At 48.9% G+C, this 21,162-nt stretch overlaps 1 protein-coding gene across 2 annotated transcripts in view; it reads left to right on the top strand.

Moving 5' to 3' along the window:
* PAPPA (pappalysin 1) overlaps positions 1-21,162 on the top strand; it is a 554,424-nt gene that overhangs the window by 178,585 nt on the left and 354,677 nt on the right. The gene's annotated exons all lie outside the window — the stretch shown is intronic.

Genomic DNA, 21,162 nt, shown 5'->3' with positions numbered 1-21,162 from the left:
GCCCCGGTTGTGCTCACTCCATGATAGAAAGTAAATCCACTATAGGGTTAATGCTGTTTCCCTACAGGCTGAAGGAAGGGTTAAATAGAATCAGGAACAAGGGCAGGTGTGCCGGGTGTGAGGGAGTGAACAGAACTCCCTGAGTTTTCTGCTGGAGAGGCACATGTATTTGGTGGTGGACTTTTGTTTGGACATTAAAGCCGTGTGCTGTGAACCTTTATGCCTGGATCCCGTGTCTTCTGCTGCGCAGCCGACCGTGCTACCTCACATATGGTGGAGAATCGGCGGGCATGACAGCCGGTGAGGTGCAGCATCCATCCATGGGGACCCAGTAGCACATGTCCTGGATTCAAGCGGCTATACTACAGCCCAAACCCAGCGACGCCATGGAGGAAATACTAAAGCAGCTGGCACACGCTAATGCACAGCAGCAACAGGCTAATGCAGAGCAGCAACAGACCAATGCACACCTGCTCCGGGCGTTGGAACATCAGCAGCAATCCTTGCAAATGCAGGAAAAAAAACTCCAAGAACAGATGGATCAGGCCAATGCACGTCAGCAGCAATCCTTGCAAGGGCAGGAAAAAAGGCACCAAGAACAGATGGTTCTCCTGGCCAAGTCGATCCGTGCCGGACCGGCAGCAACAACCCCGGGACCGGGTGACGACGGCAGCGTCCGGAAAGCGGTGAGACAAGCGTTGCAAAAGATGACCCCGGGGGATGATGTGGAAGCGTTCCTGGCGGTGTTTGGGCCGAGCGGGAAAAGCTGCCGACCGCCCAGTGGGCTGAGGTACTGTCGCCCTATTTGACGGGGGAACCCCAAAAAGCGTACCTGGACCTCTGTACCGAGGACGCCATTGACTATGTGACCCTGAAAGCCGAAATACTGGCTCGGATGGGGGTGAATACCTATGTACGGGCTCAGCGGGTAAATCAGTGGTTCTATGAGGAAGCCAAACCCTTACGCTCCCAGGCCTATGACTTATTGCATCTTGTAAAAAAGTGGTTGCAGCCTGACACTCTGAGCCCGGCGCAAATGGTGGAAAGGGTAGTAGTGGATCGTTTTGTGCGCACTTTACCCGTCACCGTTCAACGGTGGGTAGGACAGGGTGACCCGAGTACCCTGGACCAATTAGTGTCCCTGGTAGAGCGGCATGTGGCTACGCAGGACTTGATACGGGACACTGAGACTTTGCGTACCGCCCGTCGGTCCGGCCCCTCCAAGCCTAGGGCCAAGGACCCACCGCTGACAACGGTGCAGGAGTCCCCTACCGTCCCGTCTGAGGCCGCGGCCGCCATTCCTGAGGTCCGGAAGGTTCTGTACCCTAAACGACAACACATCAAGGGGGTTTCCGTCCCCATTAGATGTTGGCGGTGCCAGCGGGTGGGACATATGGAAGCCCAGTGTCCACTCACCACAGAGCCCATGGATTGTGGGGTTACCCGGCGGGGTTCAATGTATGCTCAGGTGGTGTGTACCGCTGACCTGGTCTCCCCAGAGACGGAGCCCCACTTGTGCCAAATACAGGTGAATGGATGTCCGGTTACAGGATTGTTGGATTCCGGAAGCTTAGTGACCCTTGTGCGATCAACCTTGAGGGCTAAAGTAAAGGCCACAGGACGCACCGTGGGGGTGGTTTGCATACATGGGGACCGCCGCGACTATCCCACGGGGATTGTCACCATCACAGCACCTTGCAGTCAGGTGCAACATGAGGTGGGACTTCTTAACACTCTTCCTTATGACGTGATCCTAGGAAGGGATCTGCCCTATTTTTGGACTTTATGGAGGGGACCCCCTAAGTCCCCTCCGATATTGGTCGGTCCGGGACCTGAGCCCTACAATCCTGAATACGGGACACCTGCCGTAGGGGTCACCATGATAGGGACAGAGTGTGAACCCGATAGGTCGCCCCTAGAGGTATTGGCAGGAGAGGCTGAGACGGTCGAGCCCATCCCGGAGTTGGAGGCGTCCCCGGATACGTTTGGGACAGCCCAACTCCAGGACCCTACGTTAATACATGCCCGGAGTCGGGTGACAGTAGTTGACGGGGTGGCACAGCTGCCCGGTGCCCAGGTAAGGTACCCCCATTTCGCTCTTATGCAGGATTTACTCTACCGGGTAGATGAAATACGGGGCGTGGGGGTAGAACAGTTGGTGGTGCCCCAGCCGCATCGCCGGCGGGTCCTCGACTTGGCTCATAAACACCTGATGAGTGGCCACCTAGGGGTCAAGAAAACGCAGGAGCGAATATTGCAAAGGTTCTATTGGCCCGGGGTCTTTGGGGGGGTAAAACGGTTCTGCGAAACCTGCCCGGAGTGTCAGCTTACCGCACCCCTGACCCAATTTCGCAGTCCGTTGGTACCGTTACCCATTATAGAAGTCCCTTTTGAACGGATAGGGATGGATCTGGTGGGGCCCCTCGTAAAGTCCGCTCGAGGGCACCAACACATCCTAGTGATCGTTGACTATGCCACCCGGTATCCTGAGGCGATACCTCTCAGACATACTGCAGCAAAGCTTATAGCTCGGGAGTTGTTTGCTGTGTTCTGCCGGGTGGGGTTGCCCAAGGAGATCCTTACGGATCAGGGGACCCCATTCATGTCTAAAGTGACCAAAGAGCTATGCCGGCTACTCCAGATCAAGCAGTTGCGTACGTCTGTGTATCATCCTCAAATGGACGGTTTAGTCGAGCGTTTCAATAAAACCCTGAAAACCATGCTAAGAAGGGTGATTTCAAAAGACGGGAAAGACTGGGATATGATGCTTCCCTATTTGATGTTTGCCATACGAGAGGTGCCACAGGCATCCACGGGGTTTTCGCCTTTTGAATTGTTATACGGGCGACATCCCCGGGGATTGTTGGACCTGGCAAAGGAAACATGGGAGCAAGAGCCCACCCCCCATAAAAGTGTGATCGAACACATTTTAGGTATGCAGAACCGCATAAGCGCGATCATGCCAATTGTGAAGGAGCATTTACAGGAGGCTCAGGCCGCGCAAAGCGGCCGCTACAATAGACAAGCCACCGTGCGGACCTTTAATCCCGGGGATCGGGTGTTGGTATTAATCCCCACGGCGGAGAGTAAATTCCTGGCTCAGTGGCAAGGCCCCTACGAGATAAAGGAAAGAGTCGGGGTGGTTAACTATAAAGTATTGCAGCCCGGTAGGCGGAAACCTGAACAAATATACCATGTCAACTTATTGAAACCTTGGCAGGAACGGGAAAGCCTGATGGCTGTTTTCTCCCCATCTCCCTCCTCTTCGGGTCGTTCACATCCAGCTCCAGCGACCTCCTGAGAGGACGAACCGGAAGTAAGGATTGGAAAAGCCCTCACCAAGCAACAGAGGCGAGAGGCCAGACGGTTGGTTCAGCAGAACCCCGATGTCTTCTCTGAGCTGCCCGGTAGGACCAGTCTGATACGACATGATATTGTCACCGAGCCCCACCTGAAGGTACGCCTGAAGTCATACTGGGTACCGGAGGCTCGACGACAAGCCATATCGGAGGAAGTAAAGACAATGTTACGCCTGGGGGTCATTGAAAAATCCCGGAGTGAATGGGCTAGTCCGATTGTCCTAATACCAAAACCCGATGGCTCCTTAAGGTTCTGCAATGACTTTAGGAGATTGAACGAAATATCCAAGTTCGATCTCTACCCCATGCCCCGGGTGGATGAGCTGATTGATAGGCTGGGACAGGCGCGATATTTTACCACGCTCGACCTGACCAAGGGGTACTGGTAGGTGCCACTGACGGAGTCCGCCAAGGAGAAAACCGCTTTTGTTACGCCGGAGGGTCTCTTCCACTATGTTGTCTTGCCTTTTGGGTTACATGGCGCTCCGGCCACGTTCCAGAGGTTGATGGACTTAGTGCTGGAACCCCACCAGGTGTATGCATCAGCGTACCTGGATGACATCATTATTTACAGCTCCGATTGGCAGACCCACTTGGAACAGGTACAAGCGGTGGTGGACGCGCTTCGAACAGCCGGATTGACAGCCAATCCCAAGAAATGTGCATTGGGACTCACGGAAGCCCGCTACTTGGGCTACGTGATAGGCCAAGGAGTGATTAAGCCCCAAATTAACAAGGTTGAGGCGATCCAGAAGTGGCCTAGACCCCTGACCACGAAGCAGGTTAGGGCCTTCCTGGGTATCGTGGGGTACTACAGGAGGTTTGTAAAGGATTTTGCGGGACTATCAGCCCCCTTGACGGACCTTCTTAAAGGCAAGAAGTCCGTCATGGTGCGCTGGACTCCGCAGGCCGAGGACTCCTTCCGGGCCCTGAAGGAGGTCCTGTGCGGACAGCCCGTTCTGGTCAACCCTGATTTCCAGAAGGAGTTCATAGTACAGACTGACGCCTCGGAGGTCGGCCTGGGGGCAGTGCTGTCTCAGGTGGTTCAGGGGGAGGAACACCCCGTCACCTTCTTAAGTAGGAAGCTCACCCCTCCCGAGCGGAATTATAGCGTAGTGGAGAAGGAGTGCCTGGCGATCAAGTGGGCCTTGGAGTCCCTACGCTATTACCTGCTGGGACGTCAGTTTCGCTTGGTGACGGATCACTCTCCACTGGTCTGGATGAGGTCCGCCAAGGAACGGAATGCCCGGGTTACCCGGTGGTTCCTTTCTCTGCAGAACTTCCGGTTTACGGCTGAACACCGGGCCGGTGGGTTGCAGGGCAACGCCGATGCCTTGTCCCGCGGCCCGTGTTTGATGGCTGGAGTTCAACCCCGCACGCTTGAACTGAGGGGGGGGGGTATGTGAGACTGTGACTGGGGTTATCTATGACGGCCGGTATGTCTCGCCCCGGTTGTGCTCACTCCATGATAGAAAGTAAATCCACTATAGGGTTAATGCTGTTTCCCTACAGGCTGAAGGAAGGGTTAAATAGAATCAGGAACAAGGGCAGGTGTGCCGGGTGTGAGGGAGTGAACAGAACTCCCTGAGTTTTCTGCTGGAGAAGCACATGTATTTGGTGGTGGACTTTTGTTTGGACATTAAAGCCGTGTGCTGTGAACCTTTATGCCTGGATCCCGTGTCTTCTGCTGCGCAGCCGACCGTGCTACCTCACAATATATATATATATATATATATATATATATATATATATATATATATATATATATATATGTGACGCCCTGGATTATCAGGTCGTCACAGGGTATTGTGCAATCTGCCCTTCTGTGCAATATCCACCTCTCCTTGGTTACGGGTCCCTAACCATTGGTGTTGCCAAGAACACATAATCAAAATCCTAGGAACACTCTGCACCACACCCACCAGACACACCAGTGGACGGCCTGAGTGTAATCGGGTCGCCCACTGGTTGGTTAAGGGGAGGTCAGGAGTGACAGGAGTCAGTCAGAGAAAGGGAGAGTGAAGTGTTGGAGGTGAAAGAGAGAGGAGGTCGGGAGCTGGGCTCCTTGGAACTACTAGGTAGCAGACGTTGGTCTGGGCTTGGTAGGAGCTGGACCCCGGTCACAGGAGATCGTGACAAGGGGCATGAACTGTCGAGGATGACAGCCAGCGGCCTTGTGCCATCACTGGGCAGGGGCCATGGCACGACGGGGTACATGGACCCTAGGTCAGGTAGTAGCTTCAGGCGTCCTGACAATTTACTCGACGAGTACGGAGCCTTCAAGATCCGTTCTCCACCCGCTCCAAAATCGGGGTACTAGTGCAACGAGGGGGATAGGACTTTCCACACATACGGTCCAGAAAATCCCAAGCGTGAACCCTGAGAGCAAGCTCCCGGAGTTAGCCAGACTGGGGAGTGGGACCCGATTAGATCGAAACTAAAGGGGCCAATTAGAAGACAAGGTGCCATGGAGAAAGGTCACAGGCTAACAGGCAACACCAACAGAAACGGTACCCAGGTGTGCTCCCCCTCAGTGGCAGCGGTGTCCAGAACTTTGGTTCACCAAAGTTGTCGGTGTCAGTGTTATTAGACTGAGTACGCAAGTGACCATTACTGTCCCAACGGCACATCCCTGTCACCATCACCGAGTCCCGGGGCATTCCCCCTACCCATGGAGGGGTTAAACACCTGGCTGCACACACCATCGCCACCAGGTATTCCCAATCGAATTGGTGGTACTCCATCTTACCACGCACCACGGGTGGCGTCACGAACTTTCCACACCATCCCCTGTACATAACCCCCCTTTGTTTGAGGAGCCGCACGACCCCTGGGTCCGGAGCCCTCTCGAGCCTCTGCGGATCCGGATCAAAGCAGCCCGGCTGCTGACGCTGGGGCGACACACATATATATATATATATATATCATATAGTATATAAAAATATCAGAGTAATGTACACTGGTAAGAAGCAGCATAAAGATGATTCAGTTTCTTAAAGTAACAGCGCAAGACTATTATAGTTCATGAAATTATGGCACAGCAATCATGTGCACAATGATGTCATTGTACCGAATTAAGAGAATATTTTACACAGTGATGTCTGAAAATAATCAAAGTTTATTCAAACAGGGATAATGCATAGTAAAACACATAATGTTACAGAATATAATAATGTAAAAGAACAAAAAAAAATAAAATAATGCAGCGTACACCGGAGGCACAACAATTAACCCGCAGCTCCATTCATTCTGTTTCCCAAAAACATGTTTTATGTAACGAGTTGTAATTGGTAATGGCTTCTGTGTGTTTATCTTTGTATTCTTTATTTATTTGTGGTTTTTGTTCGCTGGTTTATTCCATCTACCACATGCAAAAGAGCAGCGAACTGTGAAGGTTCTGTATAAATAAGGCAGAATGTCGTAGAGATGATGATTATTCAAATTATGATTATTATCGGGAATGGTTCCGATCTGTGTAAGATGGGTTGCATGGCCGCAACGTCTCCGGAACATGTGTTTTGTAAACATGTGTAATAAAGTTTATTAAAGCCAGAAAGTAGAGAAACAAAAGCCTCAATTCTCAGTGGAGATGTTGCATTTCTTTTACATTGTATCTAAATACAAAGATCAGCATGACTAGGTATTCGAAGAAGAAAGCCGATACGGTGTTCAATGGTTACCGATGGTTCCAGTGTCTCTAACGCCCGGAGATCAGCTGCTATATTCAGGAGTAGATACAGCTTGGTATGTCAATGGTTTTCCATGAAATCTCTTGTTAGTCTGGGTCTATCAAAGCTGTTCTGTATTCTGATTCACACGGGGGATACCTGTCACACAAGGTGCGGGAAAGTACCAAGCGAGCGGCGAAAGGGAAGAGTAGGGGAACCCTGTGTCTAGGAAAAGAGAAGATGGTGACCCCTGACCAAACCTACCACTGGTCCCTGGGGTTCCTCCCACCCTAGATAGATTTCATACCTATGCGCTTAGCTGGATACCTGACCCTAGGGATCCCTAGTAATGGACCCGAAATAGAGAACGGATGGGATGAACACTATAGAAGACACAAGGAGGACACACGGGGACAATCCATGAACTACTTATCCACAGATGACTCAGGCAGAAGTGCAGCAAAGCTTTAGAAACGCTACCACAGAAGAGTACAAGCCACCTACTTGCAACCAGAGGTAGAATGAACTGAATGATATATACAGCACCAGTTCATTGAAGAAGGGAGTATTTAAGCAGCAAGCGAATACCGATGACAGGAAGCTGGGTGGAGGCGAGCTCCTCCTGGGTTCGAAAGGGGGAGAGATGAATCCAGCAGGAAATCTACCTATACCATTGAATACTGACAGCAGGAACAATAGAAAGTCGGGAAGCATTCTGTACAGCCAAACACTGTGACCTTCTATTGTCAGAAACCACATGCCTGTGTGTCACCCGTGAAACACCCATGACCATACCTCTTGAAGGGAATCTGTCATTAGGTTTTCGACTCATGATCTGAGAGCAGCACAATGTAGACGCTGAGAACCCAGATTCCAGAGATGTGTCACTTATTGGGTTGCTTGCTGTAGTTTTGAGAAAAATTACTATTTCATCAGCAGGAGATTATCACTGGTAGACTTGCAATCCTGCTGCCACATTAGCAAGGATATTCATAATCTCTTTATAACCCTACCCTTACCTCTGATTGGTAGCTTTCTGTACACATTCTGCATAGCAGAAAGCGGCCAATTAGTGATGTGGGCAGGGTTATACAGAGCTCAGTATTCAGAGAGCTGCTAGATTTGCAGCCAAATTCTTTTTAACAGCATCAATATTTCCTAAAGGTCGCGTTATCATCTTGAGACACCTAATTGAGAAGACAGGGATGACTAGCTCCCTTGCTATACAGCTTTGTGCAACAAACAATGCCCCCAAAAAAGCTTTACATTTCTCATAAAACTGTAGCTTCAAGAAAAAAAATATTTTTTAAGACTACACTTCTAGCCATATTATATTGTTTATTCAAAAATATATACAAATCATGTGGACCATTGGCATGGCTAGGGGTTTGGTTCAGGGGGCAAAACTTCTGAGTGGGCCTCTAACCAGGTAACCCTGATTACAACTATGGTGGTGCCCGTTGATTGTGGGTGTAGGAGAACCTCAACAGATGACCATGGTATTTAAAAAAAAAAAAATCGGTATAGAAAGACCAACACACATATTATTGCAATATGATGACATATAGTGGTAGATACCAGTCCTGTAGCACATGGAAGAGATTACTGTACAGTAATAGATAAGATTTACAGCTGACGTTATTTCGGTTGGTATATGCAACAGACAAGAACTTCTTTAACTGTGTGAAGGAGGACTTAATACTGATCTAATAGTAGATGGCAATGTTGTGTAAAGTTTCCTTACTCACTCTATTGTAAAAAGTCTCTTGTTTTCCTTTTTGGTTTCGCTTTCTCTTCCTGATACAATGCTTTATGACTGTGCATATCATTACCTCATGTTCTCTTAGGAGTAAAGAGTTGTTATCCCATGTAATCTGCTCTGTGAACTTTCTTCTGCAACTGGGAAGCTAGAAGCTGTGCAACACTTTCTGGTGGAGTCGTTCATTTCTCCTGTGTTTTCCATCTGGCCTAGACCAGCATGACAACTTCTCCAGCCAGGACTCATCTGCAGAAATTACATCATTTGACATGTGATTTCTCACATCTGCAACTTCTTCATCTAGTCCCAACCTACACAAACTTCTCATCCTGATGGTACCCCAATCTTGTGCCTCTGCTGCCGTATGTGTCCCTATTAATGCACCTGTTGTGTCATACTGTGTGTGTACTGTGTACCTCTAGATTATATTAATGCCCTGTGCAAATGCCTTAGAAAACAGTGCCCACATTTTGCCCCCTAGAATGTAATAATACACTCTGTGTGCCCCTTTGACAGCCACAATAACCTGAGTGCCCCTATAATAATAACATTTAATAATGTTTCAAGTATCCCCCCTATACAGCCCCTATATACAGTAACATGCCTCCACATTATATAGTAGCCCCTACACAATATACTTACACCGTAGTAGCCCCGAAACTGTTTTATGGCCCCCACACTGTACAAATGCCCCAAATTAGCTCCCACACTATATGATGGCCATTATAGTTGTTCCCACACTGTTTGATGACCCCTTCAGTAGTCTACACTCTATATAATGTCCCCATGTAGCCTCCACACTGTCATGACCCTTCTAATAGCCCCCACAGTGTCATGACCCCCTTATTAGCCCCCATACTCTGTGATAGCCCTCTTAGTAGCCCCCCACTTGGTTTGATGGCCTCCCCTTAGTAGTCCCACTATTTATGGGGCACCCTTAGTAGCTCCTACTAGTTATGGGGACCTCCTTAAGAGCCCCTACTACTTTTGGGGGTCTCCTCATAAGCCTCCACTATTTACAGACACCTCATTAGTAGCCCCCACTATTTTTGTAAGACACCTCACATTATGATCATACTACAATTAAAAAAACATCATATACCCATCCGACTCCTGCGAGTTCAGAAGAAGAAAGCGGCAGGTCTGGGGCAGATGCATGCAATGATGTCACTTGCCATGTTGTAGATCTGGGTGGGCAACTCAGAGCACAGAGCCTGGGGTGACCACACCCCCTGCCTCCACCCCCTCTCACAACCCCACAGATGTTGGACAGATGCCATGCATTTTAACCTTGAACTGTGGTCTCCATAAGGCATAGTTCTGCCTGATGAAGCCTCAGTTCAAAGTAGAAACATGGTGGATCTCTCTATACAATCTATGTATGTTCAAAAGTGGACCCCTAATGGGCATTCTCTTTTAAGAAGTTGTAAAGTGTCATAGTCCTGACCTGTGGTGCAGTTCCGGCATTGTGGTGTTCTGTGTTACCCTCCTGTGATCCCCGTGTCTGTCTGTGTACCATGGGGAGGCTCCCCGCCGGAATTTCCGGTACCCTTCCGGTGTCCTGCACGGGCTGCTTCCAATCTTTGGGACACTCTTGGATTGGTGAGAGGGGTCTGCACTCATGCTCTGCATTCTGGGTATTGCTGGACTTCTTTAGGGATCGGTGTTGGCTGGAATGACACCAGTCATATTTTCTGGTGTACCTCAGTAACTGCATGTCTCCTGGTTTGTGTTGCTTATTGATCTTGGTGCTCGACCCCGGACTGACCCCTGACTTCTGTCTGCCTTATCTCCCTGACACTGCATTACCATCTAGCTTCTGACCTCCTGCTCTCTCCTGACTATGGCTTTGTCTATCCCCTGTGTCGTACGTGCTCCTCTGGTGTTACCTACCCCATGGCCTGTTTTCCGACTCCATTCTTGTCTTATCCCTTTGTATAGTTATGTCCTCCCAGTACTGACCTCGGCTTGTCTGACTTCCCTGCTGCTCTTGCAGCACACACATGCTTACAGCGCCACCTAGTTACAACTCCATACTGTACACTTGAGTTTAGCATTTCATCTTCCCTGTGAGTGTCGTGACATAAAGAATTAGTATTAGTAACCATACTCAGACCTCTGGCACACGGACATAATTTTGATCCATATCAAAACAACAGGTTCAACACAATGGCTCAAGATTAAAGTTGGTGACAAAAGACAATCAGCATCAAAGGCAGCTGACTACCTTGATTGTTGATGGGTCACATAGCAGCTTCTAATATTGCCACTAGTGATGAGCGAGCATGCTTGTAACTACTCGGTACTCGCACGAGTATCGCTGTACTCGGGCTGCTCGGCGGGGACCGAGTAATCTCGCGATACTCGTGCTGTACTCGTGGTCTTCATTTCTGCATGTTGGCGCTCTTTTGAGAGCCAGCCCTCATGCAGGGATTGGCTGGCAGACCACTGCAATGCCACAGCCCTGTTAGTTGTGGAATTGCAGTGATTGGCCGGCCTGCACAGCGTGACCGAGCCTTTATACTGGCCGGTGCGCTGTGCTCTGCTCACAGCTATCCAGACTGTCAGTGCAGGGAGAGTGTCGCTGATTCAGGGAAAGCTTTGCGGCCCTTTATAGCTTTTTCAGTTGCAGGGCTGCAAACAGTGTGACCAAAAGTCCTTCTCAGGACTATTCTAGTTGTATACAGGCAGGCAGAGTATAGCCAGGTCGGAGTACAGTAGCAGAGTCCTTCTCAGGACTATTGTTGCTATATACAGGTAGGGTATAGCCAGGTCTGAATACAGGCTAGTGACCAAAAGAGTCCTTGTCAGGACTATTGTACCAGTATACAGGCAGGCAGGCAGGCAGGGTAGTGGTGACCGTATACCAGCCTTCATCATATCTGGGGCTGGTGTACACAGTGTAAAACAGTCCAGATAGTGTCTGACTTGTCTGTAATTGTCGCTCCCCAAAAAAACCTGTTAGGTTCTTATTGCGTCCGTGCTTGGTTTTTAAAACCGCACGTGTGTGCCTGTTGGTGGCAGCGTACAGGTGCACTTGTGTGCAATTTCCAGAAACTTTGATATAACGCACAAGTAGTGAATATACACGTCAGCAGTGCACAGCATTGCAAAATGCGCAAGGGCATTGGCAAGGAACAAGGAAGTGGACGTGATGGTGGTGCAGGCAGAGGCCGAGGTCGTGGGCAAGGTCTAATTTCGCCACAACAAAGGGCCACATCTAGTCGCTCGCACGTCCTGTCCCAAATTCTTGGGGACCGCAGCAGTACACCGCTCTTGAACCAAGACCAGTGTCAACAGGTTGTTAGTTGGATAGCAGATAATGCTTCCAGTCAGATTGGCACCACCACAAACACTCTGTCTTCCACACGGTCAAGTGTCAGTAGCCGTGATACTGCACCGCACATTTCTGAACCTGATCCTCCTTCCTACCACCAGGCTGAGTACACGTCCTCCTCGGACATTAATGATCCCACACTTGGACACTCGGAAGAGCTGTTCACGTTTCCATTCACACATTCTGGCCTCTCGCCAGCTCATATTGAAGTGGGTCATGAGGAGATCGTCTGTACAGATGGCCAAATATTTGAGCAGCCACGTTCTCACGAAGTTGGCAACGTGTCTCAACAAGTGGTGGACGATGATGAGACACAATTGTCAGGAAGTCAGGAGGAGGAGCAGGGTGCGGAAGAGGAAGACGACGTGGTGGATGATCCAGTAACTGACCCAACCTGGCAGGAGGATATGCAGAGCGAGGACAGCAGTGCACAGGGGGAGGGAGGCGTAGCATCACAACAGGCAGTAAGAAGCAGGGTGGTGGCCCCAGGCAGAAGTCAGGCAACCGTTCCCCGGAACAACAACACGACACAAGGTGCCTGTACAAATGTTAGGTCTTCCCGAGTCTGGCAGTTTTTTAAGTTGGATCCAGATGATTCAAAAAAGGCCATTTGCAACACCTGCCGTGCCAGCATCAGCAGGGGTACCAAAACTAGCAGCCTGACCACCACCAGCATGATCAGGCACATGTCAGCCAAGCACCCGACTTTGTGGGAAGTACAACAGAGTCGAGGAGCAGTGCTTGCTGATGTCACTGCTACGTCTTCGCTGGTTGTGCATGCGAGCCAATCCTCTGTCCATGCTGCCTGTGAACAAGCCTCCTCCACTCCTGCACCTGCAGTTGCCTACGCAGAAAGAACACCATCATCAAGCACGTCCTTGTCCCAGCGCAGCGTTCAGTTATCCATTCAGCAAACCTTTGAACGCAGGCGCAAATACACTGCCAACACCCCACATGCCACAGTTCTAAATGCTAACATTTCGCGACTGCTTGCGCTGGAAATGTTGCCTTTTAGGCTGGTGGAGACAGAAGCATTCCGTGACCTGATGGCGGCAGCTGTCCCACGTTACTCGGTCCCCAGCCGCCACTATTTCTCCCGGTGTGCCGTCCCCGCGTTGCATAACCACGTGTCACAAAACATCACACGTGCCCTGAACAACGCTGTTTCACCCAAGGTCCACCTAACCACAGACACGTGGACAAGTGCTTGTGGGCAAGGCCGCTACATCTCGTTGACGGCACACTGGGTTAATATTGTAGAAGCTGGGACCCAGTCTGAGCGAGGGACGGAACACGTCCTTCCCACACCAAGGTTTGCAGGCCCTACCTCAGTCAGTGTTTCACCCACACTCTACAGCTCCGGAATGTCATGCTCTTCAGCCTCCTCCTCCTCCTGCGCATCCTCATCCACTGTGCCCTCCACACCAGTCACAAGCTGGAAGCACTGCAGCACTGCCTCGGCGAAGCGGCAACAGGCTGTGCTGAAGCTAATCTGCATAGGTGACAAACCCCACAATGCAGAAGAGCTGTGGACAGCTCTGAAACAGCAGGCAGATCACTGGCTCACACCTCTGAACCTAAAGCCAGGAAAGGTCGTGTGTGACAATGGCCGGAACCTGGTGGCGGCTTTGAGGCGAGGCCAGCTGACACATGTTCCATGCGTGGCCCATGTGCTCAACCTCGTGGTTCAGCGGTTTATAAAGTCATACCCAGAGCTGTCTGATCTGCTGGTAAAAGTTCGCCGCCTGTCTGCACATTTTCGAAAGTCACCTACTGCTTCAGCCGGCCTTGCCGGCTTTCAGCGCCGTTTGCATCTTCCGGCTCACAGACTGGTGTGTGATGTCCCCACGCGTTGGAATTCAACTCTGCACATGTTGGTCAGGATATGTGAGCAGAAGAGGGCAGTTGTTGAGTACCTGCATCACCTAAGCCGTCGGGAAATGGGTCAAACTCCACACATAACACCTGAGGAGTGGAGATGGATGTCAGACCTATGTACCATCCTCCAAAACTTTGAGGACTCCACCAAGATGGTGAGTGGTGATGACGCCATTATTAGCGTCACCATACCGCTACTCTGCCTTCTAAAACGGTCTCTGCTGAAAAACAAACATGATGCATTGCAGGCGGAGCGCGATGAGTTGCAGCAAGAAACAGTAGTGGGTGTGGGTGATAACACACAGCCCAGCCTCGTCTCATCACAACGTGCAGTGGAGGACTATGACGAGGAGGAGGATGAAGACATGGAGCAACTCTCCGGCCAAATTGAGGATATGACATGCACACCAGTCATATCCTCGGTTCAGCGTGGCTGGCCAGAGGACAGGGTAGATGAGGAGGAGGAGGAGGAGGAGGAGGACAGCATGTTCAGTCATCTTCTTGGTCAGGCTACTGAAGTCCTGGCTGTTAAGAGTCTGGCGCACATGGCTGACTTTATGGTAAGCTGCCTGTCTCGTGACCCTCGCGTTAAGAACATCTTGGCCGACAATCATTACTGGTTGGTAACACTGTTAGACCCACGCTACAAGGAGAACTTTTTGTCTCTTATTCACGTGGAGGAGAGGTCAACCAAAATGCAGCAGTTCCGGAAGGCCATACTCACGGAAGTAGGCAAAGCATTCCCCTCACAAAACGCTAGCGGCATAGGTCAGGAATCAGTGGACAACCGAGGCGTACAGCCGAGAGAGGCACAAGTCCAATCTGCCAGAGGTAGGGGAACAGTCTTTAAGATGTGGGACAGTTTTCTCAGCCCCTCACGTACCACAGCCCCTGAGGTGCGGGGTAGTGCCACAAGAAATCCTAAGTTTGCCCAGATGCTGAAGGAGTACCTTGCAGATCGAACAACTGTACTCCGACATTCCTCTGTGCCTTACAATTATTGGGTATCCAAGCTGGACACGTGGCATGAATTGGCTCTCTACGCCTTGGAAGTCCTGGCCTGCCCTGCTGCTAGCGTTTTGTCAGAGCGTGTTTTTAGTGCCGCAGGTGGAATCATTACAGATAAACGCACCCGCCTGTCAACTGAAAATGCTGACAGGCTGACTCTGATCAAGATGAACAAGGGTTAGATTGGGCCAGACTTCACCACACCACCAGCAAATGAGAGCGGAATTTAAAGTTTGCCATGTACCTCCACTCACCCATGGGTACACACTTCTGGACTTTGGATAATCGCTGGACTGCTCCTCCTTCTCCTCATGCGCCACCATGATGATGACCGTTACAAATTGCAATACTTAGGCCTTTGTTTCAGGTATACCCCCAGTGGTAAATTTTTTCGCCCATTCTTTGCAGAATGGACATTACAACGACAGGAGACCCGCTCCTTTGCAATGGGAACAATGTTTTGAGGCCCTCATGCACGTCTCTACCCAGGGACAACATGGAGCCTCCCAATTTTTGGCTGCCCTGCCTAAGGGCTATACTATAATACACCCACTTCCTTAAAATGGACTCTTAATGTTTTGAGGCCCTCATGCACGTCTCTACCCAGGGACAACGTGGAGCCTCCCAATTTTTGGCTGCCCTGCCTAAGGGCTATACTATAATACACCCACTTCCTTAAAATGGACACTTAATGTTTTGAGGCCCTCATGCACGTCTCTACCCAGGGACAACGTGGAGCCTCCCAATTTTTGGCTGCCCTGCCTAAGGGCTATACTATAATACACCCACTTCCTTACAATGGGCACTTCAGGTTTACAGGCCATCATGCACGTCTCTATCCAGGGACAATGTGGAGCCTCCCAATTTTTGGCTGCCCTGGCAAAGGGCTATACTAAAATAGACCCACTTCCTTACAATGGGCACTTCAGGTTTACAGGCCATCATGCACGTCTCTATCCAGGGACAATGTGGAGCCTCCCAATTTTTGGATGCCCTGGCAAAGGGCTATACTGAAATAGACCCACTTCCTTACAATGGGCACTTCAGGTTTACAGGCCATCATGCACGTCTCTATCCAGGGACAATGTGGAGCCTCCCAATTTTTGGCTGCCCTGGCAAAGGGCTATACTGAAATAGACCCACTTCCTTACAATGGGCACTTCAGGTTTACAGGCCATCATGCACGTCTCTATCCAGGGACAATGTGGAGCCTCCCAATTTTTGGCTGCCCTGGCAAAGGGCTATACTGAAATAGACCCACTTCCTTACAATGGGCACTTCAGGTTTACAGGCCATCATGCACGTCTCTATCCAGGGACAATGTGGAGCCTCCCAATTTTTGGCTGCCCTGGCAAAGGGCTATACTGAAATAGACCCACTTCCTTACAATGGACACTTCAGGTTTACAGGCCCTCATGCACGTCTGTATGCAGGGGCATTGGTGAACCTCACAATTTTGGACTGCCCTGGCAAAGGAAAATACTACAAAGACTCACTTCCTCAAAATGGGCACATTAGACTCAAGAGGCCTTCATGTACGTCTTTTCTCAGGGACATCGGAGTGCCACACAATGTTTTCACGTAAAATCTTTCATGTATTAATCTCAAAAAGTAACATACACCAGCTCTATCTCACTATTGGGTATGTGCCCTTAACATTTCTGCCATGAAAAATCATTTTGGGGTCATTTTGGAAGGTTTTCTGGTGAGTCCGTAAAAATGGCGTGAAACGCGGACAAAATTGTTCACAGCTGTGACTTTTGAGTGATAAATGCTTCAAGGGGTCTTCCCCATGCTGTTGCCATGTCATTTGAGCACTCTTCTGAGACTTTTGTGACATTTTTAGGGTTTCTCCATGCTGCCGGGGGGTCATTTCACAAAAATACTCGGGTCTCCCATAGGATAACATTGGGCTCGTTGCTCGGCCCGAGTACACGAGTATCTTGGGTGCTTGGCCCGAGCTTCGAGCACCCGAGCTTTTTAGTACTCGCTCATCACTAATTGCCACCCTTCCAGTTATATTACTGGTTTATCTGATATTACTTGAGTATTTCTTAGCATAGGGGTATGTTCACGCAATACAATTTTGCTTACTTTTGTCCCCCACACATTTTTGCTGCGTAAAAGGCAGAAATTTACTGCCCCAGAACCTGACTGTGATTTCTGAAATCTCATGCACTTGATGATTATTATTTCACCATTGGTTTCAAACCTGCAGCATCTGAATTTTTTCAGCTTTTTTCACCCATTCTAATGAATGGGACAAAAAGTATAAAAAATATACACAAAAACAAGTATTTTTTAGGAGTATTTTTTTCTGCCAAGAGTCAAGTTTTTGGTGCTGCAGCAAATACTTTACATATGCACTTACTACTTTCTCTCTTTCCGCTTTTGTCCTCTGTTTTTAATTTTTGCCCAGATGTATAACAAGTTCTAATTGCTAAAGATGTTTGTTTGTTTATTGTTTGCAGCATTTTTTTATGCACTAGTTTACTACAGCCTCCAGTTGCAGCAAACAGCAGAGTTTATATAGTATAAATAATTTATGTTATTATTGAAATTATTCTTTCTTTTTGTCATTTTTGTGGTCTCATTGTTTTGGTAGAATCGTTCTGATCTGTGTAATATGTGATGTTTTGCCACAATGATTAAATAACATGTTTTGAAAACATTTGTAACATTGCAAAAAGTTAATTAAAGCCAGAAAGTAAGAAAGCCAAAGCAAAACCTCACATCTTGAGGCTCATATTGTAATACTTTTCTACTCTTTAAAAAATACAAGGGTGCAAAGTTTGGCGTGAGTATGGTTGGTGTTTTTAAAGGGAACCTGTCACCAGATTTGGCAACTATAACCTGCGGCCATTACCAGTAAGCTCTGATATACAGCATTCCAGAATACTGTATATAAGAACCCAGGCCACTCTGTAGAATGTAAAAATCACTTTATAATACTCACCTAGGAGGCAGTTAGGTCCAGCGTCGGACTGGCTACCGGAGGAATCTCTAGTAATGCCAGGCCTGGATTCAGGTACTTGCACTGCACTCCGGAGCTCTCACCTGAGCTCCTGCGTGCAGCCGAGACTGTACCGCGAGCGCTGAGTGATTGATTCCCCGGCGATTGTGGTTCAGTTCATGAAAGCTGCAGACAGGCCGGGCTGATCTCCGGAGTTCAGGTGAGAGCACCGGAGATCACCCCGGTCTGTCTGCAGCTGTCATGAACTGAACCGCAATCGCCAGGGAATCAATCACTCAGCACTTGTGGTACAGTCTCGGCTGCACTCCGGAGCTCAGGTGAGAGCTTCGGAGTTCAGTGCAGGTACCTGAATCCAGGCCTGGCATTACTGGAGATTCCTCGGGTAGCCAGTCTGATGCTGGTTAGGTCTGATAGGTGTCGCTGCTCTCCGGTCCGATGGATGTCACTACTCTCCAGTCCGGCGCCTCCTTTGTGCGGTGATCGCCATCCTCCTTCTACCCACCCCAATATGGATGACATGTTCTGCATTTACAAAGGCCAGTATTGTGCTCCTGCGCGGGCACCCTTTGTTTTATCCTGCTCAGGGGAGATCACTGTAATGCGCAGGCATGAGGAAAAGTTCAAGACTGCCCGCGCATGCGCACTACAATATTTTCATCTGCCCTGAGTAGGGCAGAAAGAAGTGCGCTTGTGCAGATCCGCAATGCCTGCCTGTGTGTATGACGTAGGACACGTCATCCATACTGGGCTGGATAGAAGGAAGACGACCATACCAGCAGAGGGGAAGCACTAGAACGATGAGAGGAAAGCAGCAACACCCATCGGACCAGACCCCCTAGGTGAGTATTATAAAAGTGATTTTTACATTCTACAGAGCAGCCTGGGCTTTTATATACAACATTCTGGAATGCTGTATATAAGAGCCGACTGGTGGTGGCCGCAGCTTATAGTCACCAAATCTGGTGACAGGTTCCCTTTAAAGGGTTTTCTCTTGAAGTAAGCACCCTAATAAACTTTTTTATGGCAGGGAATCTAGGCATATGAATGACTGTCATTGTAATGGTAAAGTGTCTTGAATTGTCTTTCCTGGAAAATATACAAGGGTCTCAAACAGAAGATGACCCTTAATGTCATGTATATGCCCTATACATAGGGTTGTCATTGTGATACTAAACCCTTAAGACACAGGAGCATCTCTCTTTCTCTTTTCTCTTTCTGACAGGGAATTCCCTGGTATCATCAGTGGCATGCACTAAAGAATGAATGGAGCTGTGATAAATTATCCGGCACAGTCTAAAAATAACTGCTGTATCAGAGTCAGGTCATAGTATAAAATCAATTAACAAGTTAGAAAAAACACAATATATTATACTGATATTACCTTCTTTTGTAGACTTCAGTATAACCTAAGGAACAAGTTGTAACTCTTGTGAGACCTCACGGACATGGACATATTGCACAAATCCCATATATATAGCCCTTTAGCTTCTAAGGACTGAACTGTTGTGCATGCCACTTATTTTACATGGATGCTCAGAGGAATCCATAACAATCCATAAATAAAGAATATTGTCAAATGCATCCATAATACAGAAGTATCAGGGAAACATTAAAATTGACTTCCTCCAAAAAATTTACAATTCACAATTTTGTTGCTCTAAAAAACTTTCTGAAAACTGAATGAAACTTGGTAGGATTGTGAGGGCCTCCCATGGCAGAAGGTGGTATACACTATAAAGGTAAACAATGCCAGCTTACATATAGTATAACTTATTAAGATGTTAGCACCAGTGATGAGCGGGCACTACCATGCTCAGGTGCTCAGTACTCACAACTAGTGATGAGCGGGCACTACCATGCTCAGGTGCTCAGTACTCGTAACTAGTGATGAGTGAGCACTACCATGCTCAGGTGCTCAGTACTCATAACTAGTGATGAGCGAGCACTACCATGTTCGGGTGCTCAGTACTCGTAACTAGTGATGAGTGAGCACTACCATGCTCGGGTGCTCAGTACTCGTAACTAGTGATGAGTGAGCACTACCATGCTCAGGTGCTCAGTACTCATAACTAGTGATGAGTGGGCACTACCATGCTCAGGTGCTCAGTACTCATAACTAGTGATGAGCGAGCACTACCATGCTTGGGTGCTCGGTACTTGTAACTAGTAATGAGCGGGCACTACCATGCTCAGGTGCTCAGTACTCATAACTAGTGATGAGCGGGCACTACCATGCTTGGGTGCTCGGTAAACGAAACTAGTGATGAAAGAGTACTACCATGCTTGGGAGCTTGGAACTCGTAACTAGTGATGAGCGAGCACTACCATGCTCGGGTGCTCAGTACTTGTAACTAGTGATCAGCGGGCACTACCATGTTTGGGTGCTCTGTATTCGTAACTAGTGATGAGTGAGCACCACCATGCTCAGGTGCTCACTACTTGTAACTAGTGATGAGCGAGCACTACTATACCATGCTCGGGTGCTCAGTACTCGTAACTAATGATGAGCGAGCACTACCATGCTCGGGTGAGCGGTACTTGTATCTAGTGATGAGCGGGCACTACCATGCTCGGGTGCTCGGTACTCATAACTAGTGATGAGTGAGCACTACTATGCTCAGATGCTTGGTTCTCATAACTAGTGATGAGCGGGCACTACCATGTTCGGGTGCTCTGTACTCATAAGTAGTGATGAGCGGGCACTACTATGCTCGGGTGAGCGATATTCGTAACTAGTGATGAGCGAACCCTACCATGCTCGGGTGCTCATTACTCGTAACTAGTAATAAGCAAGCACTACCATGCTCAGGTGCTCTGTACTCATAACTAGTGATGGGCGAGCACTACCATGCTCAGGTGCTCAGTACTCGTAACTAGCGATGAGTGAGTACTACCGTGTTCGGGTGCTCGGTACTTGTAACTAGCGATGAGTGAGTATTACCATGTTCGGGTACTCGGTACTCGTATCGAACAGTTGGACACTCAGACAGGCTCGAATCTTGTATCAAGTATAATGGAAGTCAATGGGGAACTTGAGCATTTTTTCAAAAGATCTTCCTGACAAAATGTTCAAGTTCCACATTGACTCATTACGAATACCTGCTGAATAACTACCTGCAGAAGAATTGGTGCGTGTATAAGTATCGTGTGTGTGTGTGGTGCATGTATAAGATCTAGGA

The sequence above is a fragment of the Anomaloglossus baeobatrachus genome, chromosome 9 (assembly GCF_048569485.1).
Source record: "Anomaloglossus baeobatrachus isolate aAnoBae1 chromosome 9, aAnoBae1.hap1, whole genome shotgun sequence".
NCBI lineage: Eukaryota > Metazoa > Chordata > Amphibia > Anura > Aromobatidae > Anomaloglossus > Anomaloglossus baeobatrachus.
This window is presented reverse-complemented; position numbering and strand designations above follow the sequence as displayed.